Here is a 10,880-nt window from a genome sequence, read left to right as displayed (position 1 = left end):
AGATGGATCATCTTTGTCATGGGGACAATAATCTGAAAAAAAAAAAAAAAAGCAGAGCATGGCACGCAGAAGAGAAGGGGGAGAGGGAGTAGAGAGCTGCTGTTGTGCCGCCGATGCTGGCCTGGTGCCGTTTGGCTGCATTTGGGGAGCAGCAGGGAGCAGAGCTGCCCGGGAGGGCTGCGGATGCACAGGCTCTCTGAGCTGCAGAAACAGCGGGGCGCTACCTGGCTGGATGCAGGGCTCACTGAGGCACTCGCACAGCAAGGAGCAAAGAACAAACGCTGACAGTTTTGTTAAGGCGACAAAATTAGGAGAAAAAAATAAAAACAACAAACATAAAATCTTCATCAAACCCCTCTCAGCCTCCCAGGCAGACACAGGTAGTAAGGAATGCAGCGAACTGTCAGTGGTAAAACACAGAAGTACCCTACATCGATTTTGTCCACTTAACCATAGTATTTATTTATAATAAAAGTCATTATAGGCATTTTTCTTTCAATCCAGAAGGATTCATTATATGACTGAGTGTTTTACATCATATTACAAACTAACCCATTGACAAATTAGTGCTAAATTTTGTTTGCAAAAGCCATCTTTGGCAAGGATTCAAAGTTGACTCACACCACTAGCACACAGTGCTGACTTGTCATTGTCCAATATTTAGAACCATTAATCCTCCCCGCACCCCACTGCGTGGGTACAGCTTGCATCAGGATTGCAAGTTTCAGCTCACGCAGAGATAAGGGGCAGACTGAGACAGTATGGTCCCGAGCTTCTGCCGACAGGAGCACTTCCAGCCACATCCAGACACTGAACATGCAGAACACGAGACACCGATGGCTAACTGCAGTAATAATGCTTATCTTAAATGACACTGCTTGCAGCTCCAGGGCAAGGAAGTGTCCAGAACGGAAGCAGAGGGGCAGAAATTCCTCCTGTGCCTTACTCTACAAAATCTACCAGCTTATCCTGCTTTCTACTACATTCACAACTGCTGGGCATAGACTTGGCCCTACCTTAAAAAAAATATATTATAATAATAATAAAAGTTGTTTTAGCTCTGCTCTTCCTGGCATACAGCTTTCTGTACGAGAAACGCTACCGTACCTCATTTTTCTCCCATCCAAGAGTCCACAGAGCACTCTGCTCTCATCAATGAGAAAAGACACAAACCCAGGATGCCAGCTGGGGGAATAGGGACGGAAATCTCTCAATACTTCTGGTAAGCAGCAGAGAAAGCTTGACAAACAAATCTTTAGTTTCAAGGCAGAAGGTGTAGAAAATTGGGTTTTCTTCCTTCCATTTGCAGCAAATACACCTCCAACTCCCATCCCCCGTCAGTCACTCGGTCAGGCTGGTGGGAAAAGCCTGCAGGCAGGGGGGCAAAGAATGCTCAAGTAATATTTGGGTCGTTTGTGAAAGAAACAGAGAAATAAGCACAAGTCCTCTGACATTCACCAGGGATCCTGATGGAACTTGCCTATTGATTTTAGCAGAGGGAAACAAAATAAAAGGCAGCATCGCCCCATGCCAAGGCAGCAGCAGAGCACCAGGAAGATGTGGCAGTGGCTCTTCCCTTTCCATGCAAGTCAGGTGCTGGCCTGCCATGGACTGAATCAACCCGGGCCTTTCTCTGGAGTAAAACAATTAATTTCCTCTTTTAAATGGAAAGTAGTATTGATCAAATCCACGAGACTGACACCAGAGCGTGTGTGTCAGGGGGTCCCCTGTTCACAGCTTGGAACCAGCAGCTTGCTTGCATCAGGCTCATTATTCTCCAAAAAGCAGCCTCAGGTGATGGCCTGCTGCCCTTTGTTAATGGAAATATGCACAAGTGCCTCAAACAATATACAAGTTTCAGTATTTGCAAATAGAACTGGAATACTCTCATTAAATAAATAAATTAAAATAACACAAAACTGGCAGTAGTGGTAGGGAAGGCAAGTTACTCTCCAAATTCCAAATATGTCATTGAAAATGTATAGGAAGGCATCCAAATGATTACAAAATTAGTCACATTAAAGGTCTAAAATTTTAAGCATCTTTACTTATTTAACGGCTCAATATTTAGTAACAGTCGCAGCCATGTTATCCTGAAGCACCTCCAGATTTCAATTATTTATCTGGATAAATGGCTTCCTTCACAAATATTAAGAAAAATCACCCCAGTTATTGTATGCCATGTTTCAGGCTAAAATAATCTTTCAATAGTAAATCTTCTCCAGGTGTGGGCTGTGTAGTCTGAGGCTTAGAGGAAAAACACGGACAATGAACTTAGGGTTTCTCACTAACACAGCTTAAAAATTGTGACTCTCACCTTGCAGTGGAGAAATTACATGCTGTCCATAAAACGCCGTGCTCAAATCCGCTGTCATCTCCATTATTAAGCAAGCAGATTTCAGTTTAAAACTGCCACCTTACTGGCTTCATTAAAGCCACCTGATATTTTATTAGGCCTTTGTAACAGAGGTTCCATCTCTTGCAGGTAATTAAGTTGAATCCCAGGAACAATTTATATGACTGATCTTTCATTAAGCATAGCAGCATGATAGCACTTCTAAAGTAACAGATCAGTGGGAATTTTATGACCCCTTATTAGAGGAGCCGTCTGCTACCTTGCCTCTTTTCACCTTTTAAAAGTGTACCACTTCATGTAGAGAAAAAAAAAAGTCAAATGATTAAGAGAGAGCATAAGAAAAATGCCTTAATACATGCTAAACCAGCCAGAATGTGTTTATCTTTTACTGAGCTGCATCTATTCCAGAGTTCAGCCCAGTGTATTAACAGTCCATAACTATATCAGGCTGGAAGAAAATGCGATTTTAAAGTCCTTATATCATCTGGCTTTTCCAATGCAGTTCCAATAATGGCTTGCACTAGATACTGTGCTATAAAAATGAACAGAACACAGCCATGTGCTCAAAGTATACTTTCATTTTCCCTTCCTATTCCACACTGGTAACAGATCAGCTAGGTAGAAAGCATGAAGACAAACTGGGCCAAAAAAATAAATCATAATAATTTCTAAAGGAAGAGACCACAAAGAGAGAGGATGCAACAACAGTTTTTGCTAGTCTTAGTACAATCTTCTTCTAAACACCCCAAAATAACTACAAGAGGCAACGCAATTACCTGTAGCCAAAGGTAGAGGATCAATCCAGTAGTTTCCAAGGAAAGTTGCAGTGCTCATCCGTAGCTGAGCTGAGCTGAATTTGTTGCCATTCCTGGGAATTCATGCTGCACCCAGCCGGGGAAGCATGTCGATCCCTACTACAGCTATCATGGATTGAGCCTTTTGTTCCTTCTCCCCTCTCCTTAGGGACAGAACTGATGGTTAGGCAGCAGCAGGAAGCACTGGGCCACCTAGGAAGGGGAAAGGAAATCTATTACCATTATGTTCTTCAAAAATAACAGGTGAGTAATTTTCCCCTAATAGTAAGAATTATCCTGGATTAGTCTCACTCCTGGAAGGCAAGCAAGCTCCAGGTACCTCAGATGTATCTTTTATAAACAAACGCTTATCATCCTTCAGTCAGTATTAAAAAATAAAAAAATAAAGGACACACATTTCAAAAAGGATGCAGAGACCAGACATACAATTGATAAATTCAGTTGCCTGTTGTTGCACCCACCCAGACCCCCAACAGATACATGTGAAAAAGTGGGGAGAGACAGTGAAAAAGTGGCTTGCAGACAGCACTGTAAATACCTGATCTATATTTTTGTGTCACAGGATAAGCAGGGAGCATACCTGAAACAACAAGATTGCCAAAACTGTTTAAAATGATTTTTATTTTTTTTTAATGACATAGGGGGAGTTTTTCTACAGAGGTGTCCACAGTTTAACTGGAAACGTGTTGGGGGTCTACAGCTCAAAACACTTGAAAAATCCTGCACAGAGTACTTTGTATGCCTTCTGGAAAGGCTGTGGCTGGTAGGGAGGACATTTGAGTGAGTGGGAAAGCACTAGTTAAAAGAGCAGGATCTAAGCCCAAAATCTGAGGAAGCCCAGGAAGCAGAAAGGCTCTAGTTCTTACCTTTACGTTTGAATGCAAATGTTAGGATAAAGACTACAAGCAAAAGCACCAGAGAGGGAACACAGGGGAGACACTGGTTTAAGGTAAGAGGCACGGGACTAGCTTTAGGTAGTGCTGTGGCACAAGGCAGCTGGGGGGCTACAGAGCTTAGCTCCAAGAAGTTCTACCCTTCCCCAGTTCCCAAAGACGGACCCCAAAAACAAGAGAAGATGTAACCTGAGCTCTTGCTTTCCCTTTGCTTTCTCCATCTCATTTCCAGTCCCGTATTCAAGAGCTGGACTTGAGCAAGCTCGCAATGTTCTGCTTGTCTGATGTTGAAAAGACCAGCTGATGTGGAAAAGCTGAGGGCACGTGCCTTCTCTGGAAGCAAGAAATTGAACCAGAGCCCCCTCCTCCTTCCTGCTAGGGACCTGTAAAGAAAGAGTGAAAAGGAATTTTGGGAGGCTGGCGGATAGCCCCCTTGCCATAAGGACTAATATCACAAAGTCATTAGGCCTGGAAAAAGCTGAAGGTACGGGTAAGTGTTCCTTCGTAACGCACACTGTGATCAAAGGCACTCCATCTGCAAGCCTAGGTACAAATCACTGCCAGCTGGCCTGCAAACCACAGGCTGGGGGCTGTTCTCTTACCCACGTGCCCCCAGCCTGCTAGGACAACAGCAGTCAGCTCTCTACCTTTGTGACACAAGCCGAGCACTTACCACAAGCCAAAGAAATGTTCCCTGCCCTCCAGACCATCATACAGCTATCAGATGCATAAAGCTCGAGCGAAGGAGTTAGCTCAATTCAGTGAGCATTAGGCATGAGGCTGAGCCACCAGAATGGTCTGGCCCGATCGATTCCTGTTTTCTTTTTCCTTATCTCCCAGTTTTCCTCTTCTTTCATGCCAACAACTAAATGAGGCACAACAGTATCACCATCCTCAGTTTCTACTTCAGGGCTTGCTAAGAGTGAGCGAGCATGCTCAGCCTGAATAAAACACTTTCTGGCAAGAGCAGGATGTGCTGGAGAGAAAGGAGCATGACATTGAATATCACCACTGGAGGATTTCAGGCAGGGAAGAAGGCAAGAAAAGGTGCTCTCTGTGCAGGAGTTCTCTGTAGAACTGTTTTTCAGAGCTCAGAGAGAAGTGCTGTGGTGTTTTGACAGCCATGTCCTCTGAAACAAGTCTGCTGTCTCTTCAAACAGCAGATCTTGATGAACAACTCAGGGTTTCATGTTACATGCTTAGAAAATTACCTTGAACCCAAGAGGGATGAAGAACCACAGGACACCATAATACTATTCATAATCCCTAGGAGATAGAGACTTCAATATTAACCAGCTGCAGGACTGGGAAGAAAGAGCCTGAATCTCCTTTCATACCTCTTTGTCTCTTTCATCTTTACTGAAATTCGTGCCTGGTGCTAGGTCACTGCCCAAAGCACAGCAAGCACTATTTTTTTTTAATTATTATTTTTTTATTTTTGGCCATGGTTCCTTAGATTTGATAGTGCTTCTTGGTTGCTTGCCTTTGAACCCAGTACTGAATATACACACCAGAAAGAAGAGGAAAAGCAAGAATATCAAAAGCATGGCCAGCAATGTTAGACAAACATGCAGACAAACATGTCTCACCAAGAACCTAAGCCAAACAACTGCTTGGACATCCTCCGTTCTCCCCTCTTTTGTGGGGGATAATGCAGTGAATAACCCTTTTGTTCAGATACTTGGGAAATTGCCCTTGCCTTGGTTTGTCATACCCAAGCCTACTGCAAATTGGACCATGCAGGAAGAATCAGCTGTCCCTCCTAGCAACACGCAGCATCCTATACATACGCCTAACATAATTAGCACCTAACCAAATCTCAGTATTTCATGGTTGACAGAGTTCTCAGTGCAAGAGACAGGGGCGCTTTTATTTATAGCACTGGCACCTATTATACAAATTCAAATAAACTTGGAGTCAGCAAATGGCAGAAATTGATCTAGCCTTTGCTGTGTAAGTATCCTCTGTTTTGCAGCCCAAATAAAATAAAAGCCAAAGGAAACAAATTCTACTACATATAGAAATTGCAATGCTCCTGTTCAGAAGGGCCCAGGGACAAAGATGGGATCTAAGAGGACCTTCACCAAAAATAGCATTTGTTCAAACCCTGAGCGTGGACCTCTGTACCTAGGATCGTTGACTTCTCTTGGCTCAGCAGCCTCTTCACCCTGAGGCCAGCTACCTGTGTACAGCACTCAGCGTGGCCTCAGCAGCTCCACCTTCACCCTGGCCTATTCCCCAAAACCACTCTGCATCCTGCGCAGGAGGGCATCTAGGTGGGGTTTGAATATCTCCAGAGAAGGAGACTCCACAACCTCTCTGGGCAGCCCGTCCCAGTGCTCTGTCACCTCGCAGTAAAGAAGTGCCTCCTCATATTGGGCTGGAACCTCCCGTGCTTCAGTTTGTGCCCGCTGCCTCTCGTCCTGTCACCGGGCACAACTGAAAAGAGACCAGCTCCATCCTCTCGACACACTCCCCTCAGGTATTTATATACATTAATGAGGTCTCCCCTCAGTTTTCTTTTCTAGGCTGAACAGGACAAGTTCTCTCATGCTTGTCCACGTATGAGACATGCACCAGCCCTCTAATCATCTTCATAGCTCTCCTCTGAACTCACTCCAGTAGTTCTGTGTCCCTCTGGTACTGGGGAGCCCAGAACTGGACACAGTGCTACAGATGTGGCCTCCCCAGGGCTAGGAGAGGGGCAGGTCCACATCCCTCGACCTGCCAATAACACTCTTCCAAATGCACCCCAGGATACCACTGGCCTTCTTGGCCCCAAGGCCACATTGCTGGCTCCTGGTCAGCCTGCTGCCCATCAGGACCCCCAGGTCCCTCTCTGCAGAGCTGCTCTCCAACAGCTCAGCCCCAGCCTGTGCTGGTGCTTGGGATTATTCCTCCCGAGGTGCAGGACCCTGCAACTTGCCCTTGTTGAATTTCATGAGGTTCCCCTCAGCCCAACTCTCCAGCCTGTCAAGGTCCCTCTGAACGGCAGCACAGGTCTCGGGGGGTTCAGCCGCTCCTCCCAGCTCTGTGCCACCAGCAAACTTGCTGAGGGTTGTGAGAAAAATCCGCAAAAAATTCTATCGTCCAGGTTGTCGATGAGTGAACTGGACACCGCTGGGCACAGCACTGACCCCTGGCGGACACTGCCAGCTACAGGCCTCCCACCAGACCATCACCGAGCACAACCCCCGAGCTCTGCCATCCAGCCAACTGCCAACCCAGTTACTGGCCTGTAGTTGCTGGGTCCTTCTTCTTGCCCCTTTTGAAGACTGGAGTGACCTTGGCTCTCTCCCGGTCCTCAGGCACCTCTGCAGTTCTCCACGACCTTTCAAAGTTGACGGAGAGAGGCCTAGCAATAACATCGGCCAGCTCCCTCAGCACCCATGGGTGCAGTCCATCAGGGCCCATGGATTTGTGGATGCCAGGTTTGTTTAGATGATCTCTGACCCAATCCTCTTCGACCAAGGGAAAGTCCTCCTTTCCCCAGACTTCCTCTCTCATCTCCAGGGTCTGAGATTCCTGAGGGCTGATCTTAGCAGTAAAGACTGAAGCAAAAAACACATTCAGCACCTCTGCCTTCTCATATCCTTTGTCACCAGGGCACCTGTCCCATTCAGCAGTAGGCCAACATTTTCCCCAGTCTTCCTTTTTCTACTGATATATTTGAAGAAGCCCTTCTTGTTGTCCTTGATATCCCTTGCCAGATTTGATTCCAACTGGGCCTTGGCCTTCCTTGTCGCATCTTTGCGTACTCTGACAGTATCCCTATATTCCTCCCACGTGGCCTGTCCCTTTTTCCACATGCTGTAAGCTTCCTTATTCTATCTGAGGTTTGCCAAGAGCTCCCTGTTCGTCCATGCAGGTCTTCTGCCCCCTTTGCTTGCCTTCTTATTCATAGGGATGCACTGATCCTGAGCGCGGAGGAAGTGATACTTGGATACTGACCATCTGTCTTGGACCCCCCCCTTCCTTCCGGGGCCATAACCCATGGAATTCTTCCAAGTAGATCCCTGAAGAGGCCAAAGTTTGCTCTCCTGAAATCCAGGGTCGCAATCCTGCTTTTTGCCCCGCTTCCTCTTCTCAAGATCCTGAACTCCACGTGGTCACTGCAGCCAGTGATGAGAATGATTGTTGTGTTAAAGACACTGAAAGCAAACACCTGGTCTAGGAACCTTCAGCTTTCTGTTGCTTCAGTTCTACAAAAATATAAGCAACTCAATACAGGCGAGAAACATTATTTATTCCCACCTATTACAGTTGCCCCCTCTTCCCTCATTTCTGTTTTTTACTATCCTAGACAATTTTAAGATTAAAGTTACAATCAAATTCAGCTGACATGGAAGTTGGGTTTATCTCCCAAGGGATTAAGGCAAAGCAGCTGGTTTTCCTTTGGGGAAAAAAGAAGGTTTGTAGTTACTCACTCCTATTTACAGCACATGGTACACACACACAGCAGTGCTCCAGTTTCATGAACATGTCTGTAGTATCTGAGCCTCACGATCTTACAGACCAGGAATAGAGAGCTAAGCCCCTTGCAGACTTCAGCCGTGAAGGATGTTGTTCCAGACTCTCAACTTCAGCCAACTTGCCAGCAGTCACCAAATTCCGTCTGCCAGAGCAGGCATTTGCCTTGTAAGGGACTGACAAAGGATGATTTAATTATACATGTAAAACATTTAGAAGAACAGGTTGCTATGAAACCTCTCTCACACACACCTCACACTTTTATTTCTTCTAAAACTGGCCTAATCTCACACGACATGCAGGGCAGCTGTCCACTGATTAGAAGTGACTGATCCATGAGGTCAGCTGGATACCACAATTAGGAGGCAATAGTGCCAATGGATAAGCAACAAAAATATAATTAGATTAGCTCTAACCCAGCTGTATTACATTACCCCCATTACACAGGCCAGATAGCCTGCTGTTAAAGCAAGCTCTCTGAACACCCTCTTCTTGTCCCCATAAACCCCTTCACACATTTCTTCCCAGGAGCAAAGGCAACCCAAATGAATACAAGCAGATGCCCCAAAGCTATGCTGCAATCTGTTTCTCTGCCCACCCTTTCTTTGTAGCATATAGGTAGCAAACCCAGACGCCTTTATGTATGGAACATCCTCCAGCAGCAGCCTCCATTTCCCTGTGTTTCGGTCTTCAAGGCCTATTAAATTGCATCCCTCTCCACAATTTCACCTATTCACGAGGTTTGTGAATTTAGTCTTAAATCTAGGAAAGTACTGGCTAGCAGATTGTGCGGCCACAGCTACTCCCTGTTCTGCCAGTGAGGAGGCTGGTCAGGAGAAAATTTAAAGGGTCTCATTAACATCCAGAGGAAATATGTTTGGATTTAACGTTACAGCTGAAGCACCACTAACATACATTTTTCTCAGGATTTCTCAAAACATCTAAAAGAGGTGCATCAACAGCCGCACAACCACATCAGTTGACTGTGCCAGGAGTTGTTGAAAATTCCTTACTGCAGAGGACATCAGAGCACACTTCTGATCAATTCAAGCATGACTCTACAGTTAGCCTCCTGGCAAGCAGTATTTGCACAGATCTGCTGATGATAACTGGGCTGCCCTATCCCACAGCTCCCCATTTACATGGGGATTTGTCTTGCTGTCTCTGATGCACACACAGGCCCTGCTGTCTTCACAGTTAGCCTAGAGTGCTCTGGGTAAGTGGGACAGGAAGTTGGCAGAAGAGTTTTTAATCACACAGGGTTCTGATCTCATTGGTATTCTTTCAGATTTATACTAAATCCCTATAAAATCTTACAAAGAACAGAAAATCTGGTCTGTCAGCCATGTCAGCTTGTCCCCCCAGAGTCAACAGAACATACTCCCCTTGTCCCATCCCATTCTGATCTCTTATGTTAAGTACCTCTGTATGAATCTAAACATCTTCTACTATCTTTACTGTCCAAATTAAATACATGAGACACTGTGGGTAGTGGAGGACATACACTGTGCGACTACTGGTAATAGGCAATTTGTATATACAAGTCACTTAAAAGAAAAAAATGGTACTCTTCTGAGCTGATATGCCAATCTGTGTTTTGCGGCTTGTTATTTATCACCTCTCTCAGATCTCAAACAAACCTGGTGGTTCTGAGTGCAAGAAAGCCTGGCCCCCAGCAGCACCTAGTACTGCATCCCTGAATGAATGTACTAGGCTGCAGGCAGGAAGCACGTCTTGTATTTAAATCACTTTTAAGTCACAAAAGAAGTTAGTGTCCCACGACCTACCCCAAGCCAACCACAGAACATCCACGTTCTTGACATGCCCCTGGCACATGGCTGTGGGTATGATGTTGGCACAAGTATATGATGGATCCATGGGGATGCCTAAAGATGTACATTGAGTTGGCTCACACTCCCCTGATACAAACTAAAATGTCAGCTTCCCTAGCAGGGGAAAAGCAAGAGGTGTTGGCCTCAAAAGGCCAGTAATAAGCAATAGCATCACCTTTCTTCAAAAATCTCTAGTGTAAGTTTGGTGGGTCGGCATATACATTTCAGGTCTTTTTCAGGGCATGTTTGCAACAAAAACCTTTACTTAAGAGTCTTATTTTATAGTTCCTGGAAACATTTTTCGAGGGCAGCAGACAGTTACAAGAGACAGAAGATACAAACACCTCAAAACACTCCTGTTTGTTAAAATTCATATTTGATGAGTAATGCAGCCTTCGGGTTACTATGGCAGCAAGATCCATCGCCTAGGTGACCAGGCACTAATGATGTCAACATGAACCTACCCCTCCACACACAGAGAGCACATTATTAGACTTCCATTTCTTGCAAGACC

The sequence above is a fragment of the Aythya fuligula genome, chromosome 9, assembly GCF_009819795.1.
Source record: "Aythya fuligula isolate bAytFul2 chromosome 9, bAytFul2.pri, whole genome shotgun sequence".
Taxonomy (NCBI): Eukaryota; Metazoa; Chordata; class Aves; order Anseriformes; family Anatidae; genus Aythya; species Aythya fuligula.
This window is presented reverse-complemented; position numbering follows the sequence as displayed.